Source organism: Haemaphysalis longicornis, unplaced genomic scaffold (assembly GCF_048455015.1).
Source record: "Haemaphysalis longicornis isolate Haplotype H1 unplaced genomic scaffold, Haemaphysalis longicornis Haplotype H1 scaffold_3, whole genome shotgun sequence".
NCBI lineage: Eukaryota > Metazoa > Arthropoda > Arachnida > Ixodida > Ixodidae > Haemaphysalis > Haemaphysalis longicornis.
In genome coordinates this window covers 100,863,562-100,885,313 of record NW_027526335.1, presented here as the reverse complement: position 1 = coordinate 100,885,313, position 21,752 = coordinate 100,863,562, and the positions used below count along the sequence as shown (strand labels likewise).

The following is a 21,752-nucleotide window of genomic DNA, read 5'->3' as shown; positions in this document are numbered from 1 at the left end:
AATCTGGAGGGCACGCAACACTCATAAAGGGATGTGGGAAACACTTTAAACACCCTCATTTTCGCATGTGACAACATTAACTCGGGCTGTTTATTTTACCATTTAAGAAACATTGTAGTAGAGGCTCATTTAATTGCTGCCCACAAACAGGGAGTTCGTATTTCTACAGTTGTAATAGTAGTAGTAGTGGTATTAATACGAAACGTTTATTGAGACATCAAGTAGGAGTGGTTCCCTAGTACGAGAGTCCAAGTGATGACCAGGCTAACGATCCCCTGGATGCTAGAAGTTGCTGGACGTCCAGGTGGTCGGGAATGGTCAGCTCCTGGCACAGCTCAGCGAGAGGTGGGGGAAGGGAGGGGGGGGGGGGGGGGGGGCAGGGAGGAGAGCTTGGGTGGCCGGGGTTATTTGCACACTCTAATAAAATGTGTATTAGTGTGCCTAGTTTAGAGCGGATAGTGAACTGGGCGGGAAATTGGGTGGGAAAGATGTGGTGTAAGCGAAGTGAATGAACGAAGGTATTCGATCGACAGACTCTGGTATTCTCAGTCCTTCCTCCACTCGAGCCCCCAGTGAAGGAGCTCCTTGAAACCGATTTCTCCATGCGTACGCATTGCGGTATCCTCCTTTTGCCTAGTGGAGGGAGCAATTGGAGTGGAGGAGGCACTCAGAATACGGCCCACAGAGTCGTTTCATTTCATTTAGAGAGCTGTACGGGTGAATTGTTACATTGGAGGGAAAAGTGTAGCCAACACATAGCCAACCCTCACCGGGCTTTCTTTTTAACCTCGAATTGTGGTTATAATGAAAAAAAAAAGATTGGTTATATCTCTTCTACTCCTATCCCCTCGAGTTTTCCCGGCAGGACGAACATGCATAGCTGTGTACACGATTACCGGCAAAATAACGCAATGTAATAGTTGATGAGTCTGCATTTAAAGATACTGTGCACGACTCGGCGTATTCACGCGTACGTTAAACGTTTTTCTGTAAACGATTATGTCGAAGTCTTATCTCGGTCTACACCCCGCCAATCCACCAACAGCCCGTCCTCCGACGTAGCGTGGCCCTCTGCAAAAAGAATCAAGGGCTTTTTGCGGAACTGTGCTGCTACCGCCAGAAATAATTGGAACAGGCTAGCGATGGCCAAACTCCACCTCAGCGCTATGTAGCAGCGCGAGATGTAACAAATAGGAGCCAGCAGCGCATGCGTGCGAGACGAACTGATAGCCTAACCACGCCTCTCACTACCTTTTTTAGCCGTGGCTCCGAGCACCTTCCGCGCTGCGTTAGAGCGAGCACGCTGGGTGCAGTAATAGCTCCGATAACAGATCTGCGTGAGGATGTAACCCGCGCAAGCCAACTGCCTAAGAAGCGGGGGTATCAGCGCCGTCTGAAGCAGGTTATTTTAAATGCAGAGCACTTCCGGGGCTCGCCTTGTCGTCGTAGCTCGCTCGCTGGACCCAAGTAGGGCACACGGCGTTTCGTCGTTGCAGCATCCGTCGCCGCGTAACCCGGAGGCTTCGAAAGCCAAGCGGTTTATATAGTCATAAGCGTTCGAAACTCGTGAACCGCTGGCGCTTGTCATATATCTCCCCGTTGTTTAGCGCAAAGAAAACTGTAGGTACATTTGAGGCAAAATATACGTTATTAACCGTCAGCGCCCGAGTTCATTTAGTTAGGAACGCTCGTTGGGTTGGTTTTTACAAAAGTAAGTGAAAAAAAAAGGAAAAACTGGCCGTGCAAGTTCGTCGCGTGCGGGAAGAAAAGCAGGCACGAAAGGAACAGAACTCCCGCTGGCGATGTTTCAGGCAGGGCGCGCGAGCACTGCGAAGGCGGGAAATTTGAATTGCATTGGGTGGTAGCAGTGAGCAGATAACGGCGCTACAGCCCATTACGGCGAATCACCGCTCTGCACTTCCGACAGCTTTCACATTGAGTGGAAGGGCTTTCATTTTTTTTTAAACCGAAAGCTTCCTTAGTTGGAACGTTGTTAACTAACAAACTAGTAAAACAAATGCAGTCTACTATAGACCGGCTGGTCGACCGAAAGATCTGATAAGGTCTTTGGACACACGGAGCGGGCGTAAAACCGGGTTTCCACTGTCTCAAAACGGTTAACTGAAAATCGAGAAAAAGGAGCGGTTGTGGTTCAGACAATACACGCATCGACCGTGAAGAAAGAGTACAGTCGTCAAAACTGTTAACAACAACAAAAAACGAGGTGCCAGCGTATGCACAGAGCGGCAGCTTACGATAGCGCTCGGGCTGCTAAGCCAGGCTGTGCGCATGCGCTGAAGCACCCGAGTGCAGTAGGGCAGCATCGTGAGTGCCGATAACCAGGCGCCAAAGTTGCGGCTGTAGCTATCGTGAGCTTCCACTCTGTGCGTAGGCAGGCTCTTTGTGTTTTGTTGTTGTTAGCAGTTTTGACGACTGTACAATAGTGTACCTGTATCTCATAAACCACGCATGGGTATTCATTTAGATCGTTCGTAGATGTGCTTACTTAGTGCGTGAAAAATTATCGCATAGGTTCATTTTTCGTTTGTGATTTGAGTCTTTGAAATGTCTCACTATCGATATGACGCGCTTTCAGCGAAGGCTGGACGCACTTTTGGCGAAGGTTTTGACGCGCTTTCGACGTAGTGTCGATATGGGAATGCTTTCTCGCTTCTCTCAACTTTCTTTAGGACGGGATCCTGAAGTTTTCATGCCGTTTTCGCGTTTTCACTTAAGTTAAATTGGGCCATTGGGAACGTGTCTCGATGTTGTGTATACTATACGAAAACGGCAGTTTGAGTGAGCTGATTTCCAACCGTCATCTGGATACGAAGAAGGGCTCCACACTACGTCATTCAGCCAGATGGAGGGCACCTTTTTGATCCCTCACCCGATCCCATTCCTATGGTACTTAGTAATTCATGACCGAAGGACTTAAAAAAGCATTGTGTACCATTGAGAAAAGGTTTACAAATCCATAGAAATGTTTCTAAAAGCACAGTTTGCTCCTTTTATGAACATATCACTTCGTTAATAAAACAAAGAAATCAAGAAACAGATTTTGGTTTATCTTGTTTTCACTATATGGCGCTAGCTGCCAAGCAAGTGAGAGTTTTATGTAGGTATATATTTCAGTACAGAAGTCACGCATTCCAAAAATAAACAAGCTAGGCCATCGCGAACATTTGTATGCATTTGTAAAACTTTTCGTATTCGTGCACGATGGTTTTTACGCCAGTGTGTCACGAAGAAAAACGTCCCATAGGAATGTTAACAGGTGAGTCCCCCATAATGGACGACCAGGAAACGTCAAACGCCGCAATCATAGAGTCGCGTGACGTCATTGGAGCAGTCAAAGCAGCTGGAAGCGTTCGTTTCGTAGTTGGCCTGGCATGCAATATGCCTTCTTAAAGACTTTGACGGCAAAGACAGCAACGTGAGCCGAATTTTTGTTCCTGCTCAAGTTGCAAAAAGCTTTTTTAAAAATTCTGGCAAAGAAGTTTTGGTTGCCCATACTTGTAGGTTAATAAAATATCTCGCGCTAGTCTTTCAAGAAACAAAATTGCGGTTTTGCAGCAACAGGCAACTTTAGAGTTTGTTGGCGAGCCATGCCCAGGAACGATAAAGCGCTTTTCTGCGGTACATGATGGCACGCTCGTTGTAACGCGAGTCCCGCAGATAGTAGCGCCAGATTTCCCTCTAGTATACATTAGTACGAAACTATGTGATCACAACAGTCATCACTATCGCCCATCTCATTGTCATAAAAAATGTGTGTGATTAGGTCTTCGTTTCGTCATGCACGCATGCGACGTCGGGTCCCGTTCGGTTGCATCTGGCGCCGCTACATGGGGCTGCGGCAACGTTCGGCCACAGCAGGTATGCTCCAGTTACTTCTGGCGGCACCTGTGCACTCCTTTGCGAAATATCTGATCAATGCTTGCGCGTGTGTCTTGGTATGTTCGTTTTTGTCCGCCAACACCACACCATATTTATAATGCTACGTTGAGACTGCCGACGTAACAGCGATATCGTGTGCTATGGACGTAAAAAAAAAAAAAAAAACGGCATTTCCGCAGTTCGGTTGGCAGAGACGTCAAATGGCTCCTTTATTTAAAGATATTACGGCAGTTGCGACAACAGTCTGAACCCGGCCTAGCCTGTCGACGTGGCGAGGCAGGCATCTGGGTCAGTGCATAGATCATTCTCTCATCTTTTGTTCGTTTCTTTATTTGTTTGTTTTGTTCTTCCTTTCTTTCTTTCCTTCTTTCCTTCTTTCTTTCTTTAATCGTGCTCTCGAGCTTTTCCTGTCGACAGAGAGGCCAAACCTCAATTCGGTTAGGCATTTGCAACGCAAAATATAGCGAATACCAAGCCACAACAAAATTTCGCGTTCGGGCGCTTTTCGTTTCATTATCACTTGTAGAGGCCCCATGCTCTCGCCATCGCCTCTGCACATCTAAATAAATCCGGTATCTGGTATCGGGCGTACCTCGCAAGCAGCCAATATATTTTTTTTTATCCTTCCGTAGACATAAGGCGCGCCCGCGCTGCCTTCCTGTTTCCGAAAAGCTAAAACCAGTCACCTGGACCCCCTTTCTGCGCTCCAATGCTCTCTACACTGAAAAAAAGACGCGCCTTGTATCGGAGGCTGGCTGAAATCGGGAACAAACAAGAAAGGAGATGAAGAAAGAAAAAATGAAGAACAGCGGCAGCAAAACCAAACACGAACGCGTGCATGCCGCGCACGAGGTGGTTTCCGACCCTCGCAACGCCACCCCTCTCCTTCCCGGGGAAGGGAGGAGGAGAAAAGAAACCACAACACTGGGAAAGGGGAGAACTGGTTCAAGTTTGCAGCCGAGATGGGCGACCGAGTGCCCCCTCAGCATCCCGCGAGAAACTTGCTCCGCCGCTCCCACCACACTCGCATCTCGACTGGGCTGGAGAAGAGGGGCCGCGGCTTTCCGCGTTGACCGCGCGCGTCTTCTGCCTGGCAAAGGAAACAATCGCCGTCGCGCCGCGCCGGTCGCAGCGATGGAATCAGCGACCATGAAGATGGGGTCGTCGCTCGGCTTCGGCGGCACCAGTTCCTGGTTTCCGACTCGCGATCGGCGAACCCTGGGCTGGCCGCTCACCGACAGTCCGCTGCCCGTGGCCATAATCACGGCCGTGTATGTCTACTTCGTCAAAGTGGCCGGCCCCCGCTGGATGTCCAAGCGCAAGCCTTTCGAACTCAAAAACGTCATCCTTGTCTACAACCTGCTGGCCGCCGTCTTCAGCGGCTTCTTCGCGCTCCGCTTCGCCAAGCTCGCGTACTGGGACCGAGGCTACACGTTCCTCCAGGACCTGGACGTCAGCGACGAGCCGGCCAGCCTGGAGATCGTGCGTCTCTCCTGGTGGCTGTACATGTTCAAGCTGTCCGAGCTGAGCAGCACGGTGTTCTACGTGCTGCGCCGTAAGAACGACCAGGTGAGCGGACTGCACGTCGTCCATCACGTCATCGTCGCCTGGAACGTGTGGCTGAACGTGAGCCACAGCGCCCAGTCGCACACCATGTTCGTCGTCTGCGTCAACTCGTTCGTGCACGTCTGCACCTACTCGTACTATTTCCTCGCCGCCCTCGGACCGGCGTACAGGAAGTGGCTGTGGTGGAAGCAGTACCTGACCATTGTGCAGATCATGCAGTTCGTGCTCTACCTCATCCACGCCGTCTGCCTGTTGTTCGCCAGGGGCAACTACGTACCGCTGTTCGTCTGGCTCGAGTTCGGCCAAGCGGTACTCTTCTTCTCGTTGTTCGTCGGGTTCTACGTGCGCTCCTACACTCAGAGGAAAGGCCCGCCGTTAAAAGGAGAGTAACAGCCAAAGAGGAGTTGTTGGAACCAAGGATCCGTCAGACATTAGTGGCGGCTCAAAGCAGCTTGTCTGCGTGTTTCTACATGGATGGTGGGTATGGGAGTGTTCGAAAAAAAAGGGCAATGCGAATTACAACGGCAAAGTACTTTTGGATAAACACGAAGTCAAGTCAAGTCGACCAATTTTCCGATCCCTGCGCAGAAAGCGAAGAAGTCTGCGTTGATAGTTGCGGTGATGTGAACTATAAAATCGACTTATTTATGCCCTCATTTGTAGATAGAAGCAACCTTTGTGACACATAAAGACCACAGCGCTGTGAAATCGAATAAAAGGAAAACATGCAGTCCATGGTGTTGTAGTTACTTTTAGGCTTGACTGTTCCAGTTCCAGAGACGTCAGTTCCAGAGACCACACTGAGCAGTGATGGTTTGGCGGGGCAAACGCAATGCAGTGATGCCCAACAACCTTAACTCGACTAGCGATTTTTGAATCTATTTCTGCATCCCAATTTCTGTAGCTGAAGAGAAGTGCCTAAATAGAGAGGCTTTTTTAACAGAACTACTATTGGCCGGAGTCATGTGAGTCGGCTTAAGATCTAAACGCGATATTTTGCTGTAAACGGTTGTTCATACCTGGCAAAAGATAAGGTGGATTACATAAACGGATGGGCAGAGAGGGCGAAAGAGCATAGTGTCCCCGTTATACATTCCATTTCTTCATTTTCAAGAGATACAGTAATTCTTCCCGTAATGTCGCACTCCAGGTATCTACGGTTTCCTGGACTCACGAATAAGAATTACAGAAACCTTCTTGGGGTACCCGTTGAGCAGGCAGCACATTCATGCGTATCAAAGAATCCTTGCTTGCGTAACTGCATAGCTAAATCGCAGGGATGCTTTGATGGCGGTCTGCATACATTCGTGCATGGTCTGCATAAATTCGTTGTGCGTGGGCCGCATACCCTCATTGTGTATTTAGAGATGTCCTCAACAGGCCGGGCCCTTTGTTCTCAGAAGCGCACGCTAACAACCTTGAGTCACGAAACGCACAGCTCCAGGAGAGGGCGCTAAGTACTCCATCTGAATGGGAAGGCTTGAGAAAAAAATGTCTCCATTGTCCCTTGCAGAGGACATTCTTATTCACCAACGAAACCAGCACTTCGGGCAATTATCGTTACTATTCTACCGACGTACATTGAGGCTTTCAGAGCTTACCTTGCAAAGTATGTGCTGATGTGTGTGTGCTCAAGTGATGAGCACCATACATCTCGCTTCTTCAAGTGTTGCTTACACACCGCTATTGCTGCAGAACACAATACAGTCAGACAGAATAAAGTTAGAGAGAGAGAGAGAGAATAAAGGAAGAGAGAATGCGGAACTGCGTTATATATAATTTTACCTTTTATGCAACCCCGCTGTGAAAAGGGGGATGTGACAGGTCGAGATTTAGGTGAAACCCCTGTGCCCACAACAAAGCGCGCAGAAATAGTATAAGTAAAGAGTCGGATACACAGCAAGAACAATAACAAAGAAGGTTTACTTACGTAGCGGCAACGGGACTTGCCTTCATAGGAGTACAGTTACATGATTTTGCTGTAATCATGTAACTGTACTCTGTGAAGGCAAGTCCCGTTGCCGCTACGTAAGTAAAGCTTCTTTGTTATTGTTCTTGCCGTGTATCCGACTCTTTACTTATATTATGTATATATATATATATATATATATATATATATATATATATATATATATATATATATATATATATATATATATATATATATATATATATATATATGTGTGTGTGTGTGTGTGTGTGTGTGCTAGAGAGAGAGAGAGAGCGAGAGAGGTTAAATGGCATCCGCCGTTTATATCACAATGCGTATTCGATCTTATTATCTCCTGTCTGAACGGCTACCACGCTGACTGCTTGAACTTTGGTAGCACGCTCAAGCCCGTCGGAATGGGACGACGGCAAAGGCAGAGGTCGAACCTTACAAACAGGGCGTCGCATACAAAAATACTTTATCCCTCAAGTTGGTCACTGGTTATTGCCATTTTACGGGGAAGGAGGAATGATGAAAAAGTATTTTTTTATGGCACATGGTTCATACTTGGGAAAATTATTTAAATGATCCTGCATTTCACATGTCTTACATTTATGGTCAAGGCCCTGTAGAACGTAGAGAAAGAAGGATTCGCATGCCGAGCGGGGACTTAACGCTGAAAAAAAAATAAAATAAAACAAGTTCGCAAGAGTTGGACCCGAAGATCGCAATGGACCCGAAATTGCGCACAAATGAAGCGCGCTTCAAGCATCCTGAAACTTTCCTAACCGCAAGCACGGGAATGCATGTTAGAAAATAGTCTTATTCGGGAGCTTATTTAGAAGCCTTCGCTCCAATTTCAAAAGAAATCGGAGCAGCTTGTACTAGTGGTGCAAGGCTGGAGTAACAGCAAAACTGGAGGACCTTTTCCCTTCCTCGGAGACCCGGCTGTTGCACATCACACGGATTTCCGAACTTGCCGCTGAAAGTTCTCCATGACTGGCAGCCCGGATCATTTTGTCCGCAGCTATTCACATCTCTCCTAGAGTGAACCGCGTCAGCCCGCGCTGGAACCCGCGGCAACCGGCTTCGCGATCTCGGTGTTTGTGCTCCCCACTTCAGGAGCGAACACACGGGCAGTGGCGAGTACAAGAGCAAGCGGGAGATCACGCCGCGAGCGCTGGGCAGAGTGTTCTCGAAGGTCGAGCTGGCCGACGCCTGGAGCATCTCACGAGGCGTATGGTAACGTGCACTGTTTTTTTTTTTTCTGGGTATATTTTTGCGAGCTCTTCACGTGGTGCAAGCCCACGCGCAAGCCTTGCCGATGCCGGGCGCTCCCCACGAGGCGCACGCTCACGTACGTTCGGACGGGCCGAGTTTTTTGGTAACGCTGGACGGCGGAACTAAAAACCTAAACAGTTCTGCTGTTAAAAAAGCATCCCTGGGGCTCGATCCCGCCCGTTCGTATCAATACATTCAATAGTGGGCTCAATAGTTGGATCAATGGTTGGATACGCCTCAGCGTGGCTTGAACTCAGCTAACCGCGATGTCTTACAACAGCTACTTCTCTTTGTGTCACCCGTGATCGACCTAGCTTTCAGCACGTGCGGCCTCTAGCCGCTACTGGACCAAAGTCAGCTGACCACCGGATCGCACTGGCCGTGTATCTGAGTGGGTACTCGGGTTCTGGCCTATGCGGCCCTCGCGTCAATATCTTTACCCACGGCTCATGGCGGTGGCACTCACGCTGCGGGCGTTCGCAAGAGACCTCAAAGTGGCTCCTCATCTGCTTCGGTCCTTTCCGCTCACTGTACAAATGGATGCAGCGTGAGTGCCCTTGCGGGGGCAGGGCTCCAAAACGGTAATCACGGTGAAGAACCCAAGCCGCCGCCACTGCGCACAAACAAAGCGCTGCGCTCCAACAATGCCAGCGTGCAGGCGAACGCCCCGAGTTCGCCGGCCATACCCTCGGTGTCATTTGTACACGAAGGGCTGGGAAGTGCGGTATGCAGGGAGGGGGGTCACTGTCCCTGCTTGCTCTAAGCGAGGAGAACCTTTGACACCGAACGAGGCGGATGTCGTTTGAAGCCCTGCGTGCATGGGCGTCAGCAGAGGGGTGCAAAAGAAGCACTTGCCCGCCACCTTCCTAAGCCACCCGGAACAATTGCCCGGCCCCCTCACCCTCTCCCTCTTTATCCTCAATGTAATTGGCTTGTCCCCCCCCCTCCCCTCCCCCTTCAAGACAAAATCCTGCCTACGCCCATGCCTGCGTGTCTGCGATAGAAAACATTCCTACTGGCGGGGGCTAGGAAACGCAGCACAGTTGTCGAAGTTGCTGTGGAGCAGACGTGGAGGTGACACGTAAAAACTTGAGGAAATGCAATAATGTACGGAAAAAGGGCTGGACGCGTTGAGCAAGCGTCGACTGCAGCTTTGCGTGGGGCGATGTTGGGGGAACGCCCGTTCTTGTACAGCAAAAGAATAAAAAAATAAATAAAAAGAGTAGGTGGAGGGGGAGGCAGAAGCCTCATCGGGGCCCGGAAAGGCTGGAAAGCCGGAAACTCCGCGATGCCAAAGTTAACCCGTCCCCCAGGCCATCGAAATTGCCTGGGTATGTGGACATTCGTTTGGCGGTGCGCTGCAGTGGCGGGAAAAGATGTGAGAAAGAGGCCGACTTTAGGCCCTCACAATGATTCTTCGCCAAACTTCCTTATCTCTTTCCCCCCGTCCCCCTCTTATTTTTGTTTACACTTGCGTTCTTTTAATTTGGGCTCACACTTGGGCTGCACATCTATTTGCCTTTCAAAATTACCCCGTTTTACAGCAAAAAAATCCATTGTTACCCGGAAAAAAAATCATACTGAAATTGGAAGCTCAGATGACTCTATCACTACTAGCTTCAAGTTACTCGCCGTAAATAGTTAATCCGCAGTGAAATTGGAAGCGTCACAGAATTTCCCGTTTGCTGGATATACATGGCCGTATACGGGAAGAAAACTGCTGTAACTCTTGTTGCATGCAAACTGTCCCGAAACAAATTATATGAGAAATAACAGAAATAATTCCAAGGACGTTACGTGTATGTGTCTTCCTTGGGTCAATGTAGTAAGTCACGATACATAACTCAAATCTTCGCCGGTATTTCGTGCTCATTAATTATTTATTTATCTACCCACAGTGTCTTGCAGCATTACAGTGGGGGATACACTCAGATGGATACACACACCCACACAAAAAAGAACGCAATAACCAGTGCTCTGAAACATCATGGAATTAAACGTAGACGAAATGGCGAAACGAACAACACAAAAAAGAAAACTATAGAAGTTATAAGTTTTGTGACATTAATGTTAAAAAAATATACAGCAAATGTGCTTTCATAGTAGTAAAAGGGCTCGACATGTTTTACATACAGTAGGCTCCCGTTAATACCAATTCCACGGTGACCGCAAAAAACTTCGAATTAACCGCACTTCCGATTAAACAAAAGGCTCAAGAACAGCATTGCCATTAGTCTGAAACACGTTCTTTTCTTGATTCCGTTCAGAATCTCCACTTCCGTCCCAAAGTCGAGCGTACGACAAGGGTTGCTATGATAGTTGAGACTTATCCCTAAAATCGAAGCCTGAGGCGTCCCCCACACATACTGCTCACACGGCGCTGTGCGCAACAACAAGAAAGTTGCAAATTAAAAAAAAAAAAAAGAACGCGGTTCCGTTTTTTTTTCGTTGGAAACGTCGACAAAAGACGATAGTCTTTGTCGACATTCGCCACGTAAATACCCCCTTCGCTTTCCCGTTCACCTCCCATGCTGTTCCTCTTTCGTCGCGCTCCTTCAAAGGTAAACACTAAAGGTTTGTTCAAATCCATTTAAATTTACCGCGTTATACTGCTGCAGGCCGGGTGCCTCGATTCCAGCGCTGCCGTACGGCGGAGACGCGCGTCAATTGAGGCGCCCTACTGCAACGTTTATAGAACCACATTTCATTACTTCACTTGCGTTCCAAGCAGAACGTGGAACCTACCTAGTGGAGCCTTTCGTAACTGTTACCGCTTGGTTTCTTAAAATGCCGCAAGAAGCTACAGTGGCGCGGGCGACAGCAGGAGACGGAGTGAATTTTTGTTCTGCAGGTGTTGTAGTATTTCATTTAGGAAAAATCGAGCATCCATGAATTTTTAATAATATAACTCTGCAAATAACACTTGTGTATTACTTTTCCGCCTTATATTTGCGTAATGTTTGTTCTTGCTCAATTATGTTGACAAGTATGAACATTGCCGTCGGACTTAGACGTTTTGATTTGGCTGTGGGTATATAAGAATATTGCGCAGATTTTGTTTCATTTTCGTCGGGTGGAGGAATCGAGTCACAGACAGACAGACAGACAGACAGACAGACAGACAAACAGACAGACGGGCCAGAATTTCTGCATTTAATTAAGGAAGACTATCGTCCTTAAAAGAGAGAGACGCATACGATGGCACGACTTAACTGTCTTGACACTATATCGACTGTACGCTGTCTGAGTTGCGATGGCACCGACTTGAATACAGAACACAGCGCTGTTCTCGCGCTTGAAAATTTTAAACTTTATCGAGAAAGGCCGGTCACCTCAGAGCGTTTATTCGAAATAACTTCCGATTAACCGATAGAATGGGTTTTAGCTCCGCATTATCGAACAATGCCTTCCATTGGATTGGCATGTAAAACCGCTGGGACCAGTAAATCACTTCCAATTAAATGAAAATTCCAACTAAGGGACCTCAATTTATCAAGACTCAACTTGCTTACATTTCCATATTTCTCCCTATTTCTCAGGTGCCGCTGATTTCGTGGCTGCTGTTGTTATTTTCCTCGTTGATAATCTGGGAAGAAAGCAAATCCACCAAAAACGACGCAACGCAAAAAGTGGCGTTGGAAACAAAGTCAGGTGTTAAGAGTGGGGAAGAAGCGGGATATGGCGGTTACCGAGGTCACGGCGACCCCTGCGGGGGACACGGTCATGGCCACTCTAAGCACGGATACATCCACGGGGGCAACGACCACGGGAAGAAGAACTACGGGGGCCGTGATAGTGGGCACTACGGTGGTCACGGGCATCACTCGAAGCGCGGCTGGGGAACAGTCACCGCGGCGGGCACTCATACCTCGGGGCGCACGGGGACCATCGACAGAGGCGTGGCTACTGATTTATCTTGGTTCCAGCGCCTCTGCGACCTGTGTGTGCTTTTGGCGTAAATGCGTTTTAAAGTTGAAGATTAGAAATGTGTGCGAGTACAGAAATGGCCGCGTAAGGAACCGCAGGGGTAGGCATTTCTTCAAGGAGGGTTGGCCCGAGAAGGTTCTGATATTGCGCTGAGTACTTCGGTTGACGTCACTTGCTGTCCGTACCGGCGTTGAACAAAACTGGCACCCTGCAAGCCTCGCGGCTTCAATGCGTTAGCGAACCGGATTTGTTGTCAAAGGGTAGACTTTACAGATATCGAACCACAGAAATAAAAAAAGAAGGTTTTGGATAAATTCCCCCTCTAAAGGAAATTGTAAGGTCATGGATGTGTGCTCACAATATATACTTTCTCCTGTACGCGCCGCTTCCCTGCGGAAGGCGGGAACATTTAACCCCTCCAATTTCTGTAGCTGAGGGTTGAATTCCCCCTTGTTCTCCCCCCCCCCCCTCTGCCCATTTATTAGGTCTATTTATGGGGGTGATGGTGATGATGATGGCGTCATTAACCAGGAAAATGCAAACAGTGATATCCGAATACGCTGCTTCCGGCGTTATGGTTCAGGGGCGTGAAATTATGGCCTGGTTCGGTTGCACACAGGGATAATTAGAAACTGTAACCTTGCAAGACCGCAGTTAGATTTACACGCAGTTAGATTTGGTTGGCCCCTTCTGTCTGACCGGTACTTCCGTTATCGAGCTTCTTCAGTCCGTGACGGTATACGCATCTTGCCACTAGAAGAAATAATCAGAGACTATATTCTGTCAGATACCTTGTTTTATCCCGCCCATAATTTTCGCAATTTGAAAATATTGAGATCTTTACGAGCAAGCGGGCTTTTTCATATTTGCTAATTAACTTAAAGGGACAGACAACCGATTTTTGTCGCGTATATGTTCTCTAGCTCATATGAAAGCCAGCGTTTTATATAGCCCGGTAACCACAAGCAATTTATAAACAAACTGGCGGAAATAATTTTAATTTGGCAGCAAACTTCCTGAAAACGAAAGGGTGGCGGTTCGTAGTGTTGAAACTTGGAACTACAATATGTGTCCCTGTCACGTGACCTGCAAACCTAGCAGCTACTGTAACTGCTGAAGCGTTTATTTACGTATTGAAAACCTTTTAGCACAAGTATTTGTATACGGTTAAATTGTATATGTATTTTTTAGCATTATTTTGAAATTTTTTTTAGACACGCCGCCCGCCGCCGCTGGGTTGCTCTCAGTGTGGCTAACTGAGCCTCCATGCCCGGAATCAACGGCAGCGTTCAGTAAACAGACCCAGTGAAGGAGCTTTAACGATTCTGCCTGAGGCAGAGACGTTTATTCTGCCAAAATATTTGATTTCAGTTTCCAAATACGCCAACGGCAGCTTAAAAAAAAAATGTCGCGCCCGGGGAGAATCGAACTTCCCGCCTCCACAACGTGAAGCCAGATTCTACCTATCGTCGATCCCAACAGATGGCGCATTCGTGCAAAATAGACTGTTGCATTAAAAAAAAAACACATACAGGAACAAGAAAGCCTGCGATTCAAACTTTTTTAGTTGGGAACAAGTTTTTAAATATTGTTTTTTATTTCGCATACAGACAAAAGTATGTTGCCGAGCTACTCTATGTCATGGTTGCCAGTATTAGTTTTAGGAGGGACACATACGGTTCGTAGATAAAAAAATTCGATTTAAAAAGTTCTAGGGCGTTATCAGCAAAACCGTTTCTCGTCAAGGTGCTTTAAGTGATACCCTTTCATTTGGGATAGAGAATATATACTCGACAAAAATCGGTTGTCTGTCCCTTTAAGTGTGCGCGTGTGTACTGTGCGCTCGTGTCGTGCGTGTATGTATGGGTGATGGGTGTGCGTGCTTTTGCGCGCGTGCGCGCGCGTGCGTGTACTTGTCTGTGTGGAGGGGTGTCTCCGTGCGTGCGTGCGTGTGCGCGTGTGTGTGCGCGTGTTTGTGCGTGCGTGTGTGCACGTGTGTGTGCACGTGTGTGTACGTGTGCGCATGCGTGTTCGCGCTTGTACGTGTGTGTGTATGCGTGCGTGCGTGCGTACGTGGCGTGTGAGTGTGCGCGCGTGTGCGTGGGGCATATACAGTCACGTACAAATAAAATTCGAACACAAAAATATGAACAAAAACGCGCAAAATTAAAAAAAAAGGTTTGTGAAGGTCCAGTAAGGGCACAGTATTGGTAACTTTGGAAAGCCACATTTCCCAACTTTATTACTGTAATTAAGCGATGCGTCAATTTGACTTTTAGGGAAAGAAATCACGCTATCTGTGTGTTCCGGTTCATATTTTCTTGTTCGGATTTCATTTGTCCATGACTGTACGTGTGCGTGTGCGTGCGCGTGTGCGTGTCACCGGAAAAATAATAAGTAGAGATATAAACGTGCCCTCTTTTCGGGCTAACTATTATGAGTTTATATCCTTGGCACACGAACGGAAACAATATCTGTCCCCGCTGATTTATTTGTTTTGCATGTTTTCGGTAAGTTAAGTGCTCATAAAGTTAAATACTTCCTTTGCATGAGTGAAACATGTGGCCCGCTGCAGTAGAAGGCCCCTGGAATAATTTACAACACCTTGGGTTACACCTACGGGGTTATCTGTTTCATCATGTACTTAACCCAAATTTTTCGCACTAAATTTTCCCTTCTCAGCAGCGACGAACATTTTCCCCGTGCACGTTCGTACCAAAGGCGACGAAAAAAAAAAAAACCTTAATTATTCGATTTTAAATGCTGCGCCGCTAAAGTGAAATACGCGGTGTGAAATCCTTGACGCCGTTTCGGCCTGACGCTGATTGACTCGGCGCTGAATGTCTGACGCTAAAATGAGCAAACGCATTTGCTGCGCTTCCATCCTATATAAGCCGACTGTTCAACTAATACTGAACACCACCACCAGGATGATTTTATAATGAAAGCTTCCACCTCGTCCTCAATACTTTCATCCTCGCCTTTTCATTCTTGGGGCAGCGAAATTAAGGCCGTCCGGTCCACACTGATGTGGTGGTATTTCCACCGAGCGGTTCGTCGACGAGGACGTTTAGCCAAGCTTTGATGTTGGATTTCCCGACAGGGTTCGATACCGGCTTTGGTAACACTGCGCGACTGATCGGGTGATTGTCGAATGCGCTTCGTTGACAGCTGTGATGAATGGATGCATTGTTAAACACTGCAATTTCCTGCTATTAAAGACGATAATCTTTGTTGTGCTGCGTTAACGTGAGAAGTGTTGTCTCTCCGTCCGTCCGTCCGTCCGTCCGTCCGTCCGTCCGTCCGTCCGTCCGTCCGTCCGCCCGTCCGTCCGTCCGTCCGTCCGTCTGTCCGTCCGTCCGTCCGTCTGTCTGTCTGTCTGTCTGTCTGTCTGTCTGTCTGTCTGTCTGTCTGTCTGTCTGTCTGTCTGACATACAGACAGAGATGTTACTATCACAGACAGAGATGTCATTATCAACCAGAGATGTTACTGGTGAGACCGCTTACTATTGGGTTGCTGATGCACTTGGATTGGTGGGTAAGTGATTGATGCGGGGAAGGGGAGGGTGGCAGGATAAAAGGGAGAAAGAAGGAGAAGGGGGAGAGAAGGAGGAGAAAAAATGGGTTAGAAATAGGAGAGCAGCAGGAGGGGAACTGGAGGAGAGAAGTCGGGTTGGAATAAAAAAAAAATTACAGGAGGGAAGAAGGCTATTGCAGTGGGGAACATGAAGCGATGAGGATCGGGGGACGGTGGAAAAGGAAAATGGGAGGCGGCTAGGTCAGTGAGAGGAAAGATATAGGAAGAGGAATGTAACGGGTAGGGAAAAGGACGGAGGGAGAGTTGGATTGTGGAGAGTAGGAAAGATAGAGGGCAATAAAAATCATGTAGTGGAAGGAGGTGGAGTAGGGTAAAGGTAAAGGAGAAGTGTGTGGGGAAAGGTAAAGTGTTTGTGGGGGAGTGGAAATTGGTATAAAAAAAATATGAAAGTGTGACGGAGTGGAAGGAAAATGTGCAGAGGTGAAGGCGATCAGAGGAGGGAAAAGGCCAAAAACGCAAGCGGCGGGAGGAGAAGAATAGAGGGGGTAGAAAGGGGGCAGAAACCCTATCGTCATTTGGCTGAGCGTTCCTTGCAGCGGAGGAAGCAGATACGCGGACAGTTTTAAAAGTGCTTGAGAAATTCTACGCTGTCCCAGCGAAAAAACCGCTGTGTCTTTATGTAACACTCGTTGTGACACACTTCCCCTTTATACGTAAATGCTATTAATTTACCCCAGGGGCTTAATAGCCTGATAACGGCCTGTTTTATTGCCTAAAATATGTCTTCCAGCAATACTTATGTGCCTAGGAGTGAAGCCACCTCAAGACAGCCCGGGTGTGTAACGTTTTATAGGGATACACGGAAGGTTGAGTAGGTATTTAATGAGAGGCCCTTGAGCCATCATACTTTGATGTCAGACGTCTCAGTTCAATAGTGAATTTTGCCCGTACAACGTTCCATATGCTTCCCGACTGCGTTTCACCGCACGCTGGAAGGAGCCAAGCCCGTATCCGCAACAATGAAAAGTTCGTCGGCAAGGCACAAACTCTTAAGCTCAATGAATGTGATATAATAATGCCGTCTGACGGAAAGTCGCTTTCACGGGCGTTCCGATTTACTTTTCCCCTTCCGCACCCAGTACGGAACTCAAGTTAGAGGATAGGTGCCCTAACAGGGCCCCCTGCATGTGTCAAGGCTGCGTTTTCGCCTTTGAAACTTTCACTTCCCATTCCACGGGAAGTTCTTCAAGTATAACCACGGGGTGGAGGCTGGTGCGTCGATTTTGATCCCAGTCGCCAACCTAACCATGGAGGCCATCGATATTCCTGCCGTAGCCTCTTTCGCGCTGCAACCGAGGACTTTCCTGTCCTACATCGATAAGTGCTACTCGTCAGGCCCCTTTACCGATTGCATCAGCATAGAATGTAACCAGCCTTACGTGCAATAACCGAGGGAGACGCCGAAGGGCGTATTGCGTTCTAGGTCCTTCTTGTGAAGCGTGATGGTGTGCGGCTTTCCTTTACTGCGTTTAGAAAGCATACGCCCAGCGATCGGTATATATTACCTGCACTTTAATTCCATGCAGCCGGCAACAAGAAGCGGTTGGTGGCCGCTAAAACTCTCCGCAAGGCTTACAAGTTCTGCTCCAATCAAGAGAACAGGGTGACAGGTTCTATTCGGATGCGGCAGATGCGTTCATTGTACAGTTATCCTGAGTCCTCTATTCACTCAGTTCGACGACAGCTGACTCACACTGCACGTGTGTTCGACGTAAGCACGCTACGAAGATTGCAACTTCGCACGTGTTTGGAGTTAGCGAGACGTCGTCACGCATACCTACATCGCTGCTATGGTGTGCAAACTGCGCATGTGCCGTCACGAATGCTTTGTCACGAGCTAGCGAATGTGAAAGATGAACGACAATAAGAAAAGTAAACAGGCGTTATCGACGTCATTTCTTGTGTTGACGGTCCACGTGGGTACCTGAGAAGGGCGGGGAACTCCAAAAAATAAAAGAAATTAAAGCCGTTCTACTCAACGTGAAAGCTGACGGAAGTGCAGAGAAAGTGATTCGCCATAATGGGCTGTAGCGTCGTTTTCCGCTCACTGCTACCACACAAAGCAATTCAAATTTCCAGCCTTCGTAGGGCTCGCGCGCCCCCTGCCTGAAACAGTGCCAGCGGGAATTCTGTTCTTTTTTTGCTTGCTTTTCCTCCCGCACGTGCCGGTGCTGCACTGCCTTTTTTTTTCGCTTACTATCGCAAAGACCAAGCCAACGAGAGCTCCGAATTAAATTAACGCGGGTGCTGCCGGTTGAGGAAATATATTTTGCGTCAAATGCACCTGCAGGTTTTTTTATATGCGAAGCATCTCATGCGCAGGGCTGTGTCCCCCCCCCCCCGCCCCCCTTCCCCGCGTGTCCCTCCCTCCCTTGTCGTTGTTGTCCGCCGTCCGCACACCCACTGCGCATGCCTGGCCAGGCACTGCTGATGATGATTGTGGCAGGATGCCCCTAGTGATTGGCCAACCAAAGAATCCATCACGACATAGCTTCGCGTTCAAGCACCGTCGCCATCATCCCGTAGGGGACCCTGAGTAGTATGCGAGGCATTCCTCCTCTCCTCTCCGACATTCCTCCCCTCCTCTCTGAAGCTCCTCTCCTCTCCGGGATTGCGCAACGAATGGCAACACCTGCGGCTCCGTGCACGATAATGAGAAGCAGCTTAGGGTTAGAGACGCGACGGTAGCCGCTGCATACTCCACTGGGGGCGCCACTGTAGCTCCGCGGTATAAATGACGCGCACGCGCACTCCGCTCCCCTCATTCTCCTCCCGCAACGCCGCGATAGAACTGAAAACTAATGGGAACTTGAGTCGATCCCACGGCTGCTTCGCATACTACTCAGGGTTCCCCTACGGAAAGATGGTAAATTTTTTTAGCTTAACAACGGGGAGATGTATGACAAGCGCCAGCGTTTCGTGAGTTTCGAATGGCTATGGCTATTTAGACCGCTTGGTTTTCGAAGCCTCAGCGGGACGCCCTACAACGGAACGCCGGGCTCGACTTGGGTCCGTTATCTCGCGGCACCGCCTGATTCCGGCAGTCGTTTGACATCGACCGTTAGAGCAAGCTATGACGGCAAGGCGAGCCCATAAAGTTCTCTGCACTTAAAACGCCTGCAGCGGCGTCAAAACCGCGTGAACGAGACACACGTATCATCATGCGCTCAGTTCGGGCACCCCAATACCACGTCATACACAAGCTACGTGTGCTTTCAAAGGAGCGACATGACATTTGCTTCCTCCGTCTGGAGTCACTCAGCATGTAGATAATTCTAGATACCTTCCACCAGTCTACGCAAGGCGCCTGGAAAGTATCGCGAGCCGTGCTTAAAGAGAATATTTCTACGGTTTTTTTTTATGTGAACCTGGCTCCTGTGGTGGCGCTGAAACTTCAACCATTCATAGTCACTAGCTTTGGGGTTGGAAGTTCAGGCTTTTGTTACTGAGCATGCATCCCGGCCAGGTGGGCTTCAGTCGGACCCTTGACTTGTCCCCTATGTCAATAAATGACGCACGGTTCCAGTGCTTAGTTCCTTCTACCAAATATTCGGTAGTGGCTCGGTGGCCAAGGAGTTCTACGGCCACAGCTTTCACAACAGACGCGGAAAACGACCCCCCCCCCCCCCCCTTCATGTCTATATTTCGAAATTGATCAGAAGCCTGATATTGCGGCCGGCCTCACGGCTTAGGTGATGTGTCGACATGTAAACCAACCAAAAATTTGAATTGATTGAACTTGACAAGACGGAAACATGTGGTCACAATGAGTTGTGCGGGAAAAAAAAAACGTCAAAATCAACTCCATAAAGGAGCCCCTAAATGTGACTGTAACGGTCCGTTTATGTTTTCCTTCGTGCCTATAAGCAAAGCGAAAATGAGTCAATTCCAGCCCAGAAGCGCGCTTGTCATTCACTTTTTCTAGAAGTAGTCATTGAAGGCTTTTGCATACCCCAAAATCTTTTAAGAAAGGCGATAGGGCCGGTACATGCCCAAACCACGGCGTTTCTCGCATATGCCCCTCACATGCCGTGCCAACTGTGTGTAGCTCTCTGTCTCGGAAGCCACATTAATTTTCTCGCTTGAGAGGTAACATGACGGCCTGTAGCTCCCATGAATACGCCAATTAACCTACGCCAATTGACCAAATAATAGCGGGCAATTTTGCCCGTTATTATTTGGTCAATTGGCGTAGGTTAATTGGCGTATTCCTGGGAGGTTGTGGTCGCAGTTAGCACAAGACCGGGGTAATTGGAGATTAATGGGAGAGGCCTTGCCCTGCAGTGGACGTAGATAGGCTGGTGGTGATGATGATGATGATTATTTGATCGCTGTCATTCCCAATCCTTCCTCTTTCGATGCCAGGACTGGCTCCAGACTCTATTCTACAACGCCTGCAAGCAGTGGCAGGAGTCATGAGACCGTTGTGGAGGTGACGTGAGACCGGACCGGCGTGTCGGAAAAGGCAGGCGGTGAGCCGTGCTTCGACTCGCCGTCTCCCTAGAAAAGTCGCCAGCATTGCGAAGGAAGCTCTCGTCGCTTCCGAGGGCAGCTGTTTCCACGCGTAATCGCTACTCTGTCGGTCTCTGATCTTCTGTCGCTCACTCTATGGACTGTGCACGTGTGGCGCTCGGTGTTGACAGATTGATGCGAAACATTTGCCGAGGAGCCATCCCCCCTGCGAGAAGGAAAGTCCAGCGAAGCTGGCGCTCTGGTTGGATTTGCGATGCTGGGGTTTAGCTATATTGGAAATTTGATCTATTGAAATGTAAGCACAGCGGGCCTATATCTACGTCACAGACTGAGGACACACACGATTCGTGGGTAGAGACAATGAAGTTTTATAGCGCGGCTACGATAATCGTGGCGCAGGCTCTAGTGCGCCGCACAGATGTCCGCCGCAGAGCGCGCCGCATTGCCCCATGTCAGGGGAGAGGGACGTCGCCTGTGGCGAGGAGTACACACGACTCGGGAAAGAGGCGGCGGCAGCGGAGAGGAGCATAAAATGGGGCGGTAACCATGCTCTCACGGTAGACGGTCGTGCTTCACTGTACAATGCAGAATGCGGGAAAGCCAGTTTACAAACACCAAGTTTACACTAATCCGCCTAAAGTCGCTTCACCTCTACACAAAAGTGCATTATTAGGAAGTCTTTTACATGGGGCAATAAAGTCACCTTACGGAGGCCCTCATACTCTGCTTTTATTTTTGATGACTTTTTCCGCGCGTTGAACACACGCAACTGAGCTATGGTTGCTGCCGGAGACCCTGGAATCTATAGTCATATACAGCTTTACTGCAAAATGGATTTCCCGCACATTACCGTCCGCTTGAAAGTAGATTTACGGCATTTGTGCTAGAGATTTAGCTGCTTCGTGGGGTCGAATGTATATCTTTTACTGCCGCCAGCAGATCTTCACCGCGCTTGAGTTAGCGAGTGAGTAAGAACGTTATTGGAGCAATCGAGAACGAGTCAAGAGGAGGCTACCCTGTTAGGGTCGCCAGTGAGACTGACCAGTGCTCATCCGTCCGGTGAGGGGGATGTAGTTG

The 21,752-nt window shown here is 48.6% G+C and overlaps 2 pseudogenes across 1 annotated transcript in view; one reads left to right on the top strand and one right to left on the bottom strand.

Annotated features, from left to right (window-relative positions):
• LOC144174957 (very long chain fatty acid elongase 7 pseudogene) overlaps nt 1-21,752 on the bottom strand; it is a 239,514-nt pseudogene that overhangs the window by 177,292 nt on the left and 40,470 nt on the right. The window lies entirely within an intron of this gene.
• Nucleotides 4,870-6,196, top strand: LOC144174955 (very long chain fatty acid elongase AAEL008004 pseudogene; annotated as a pseudogene).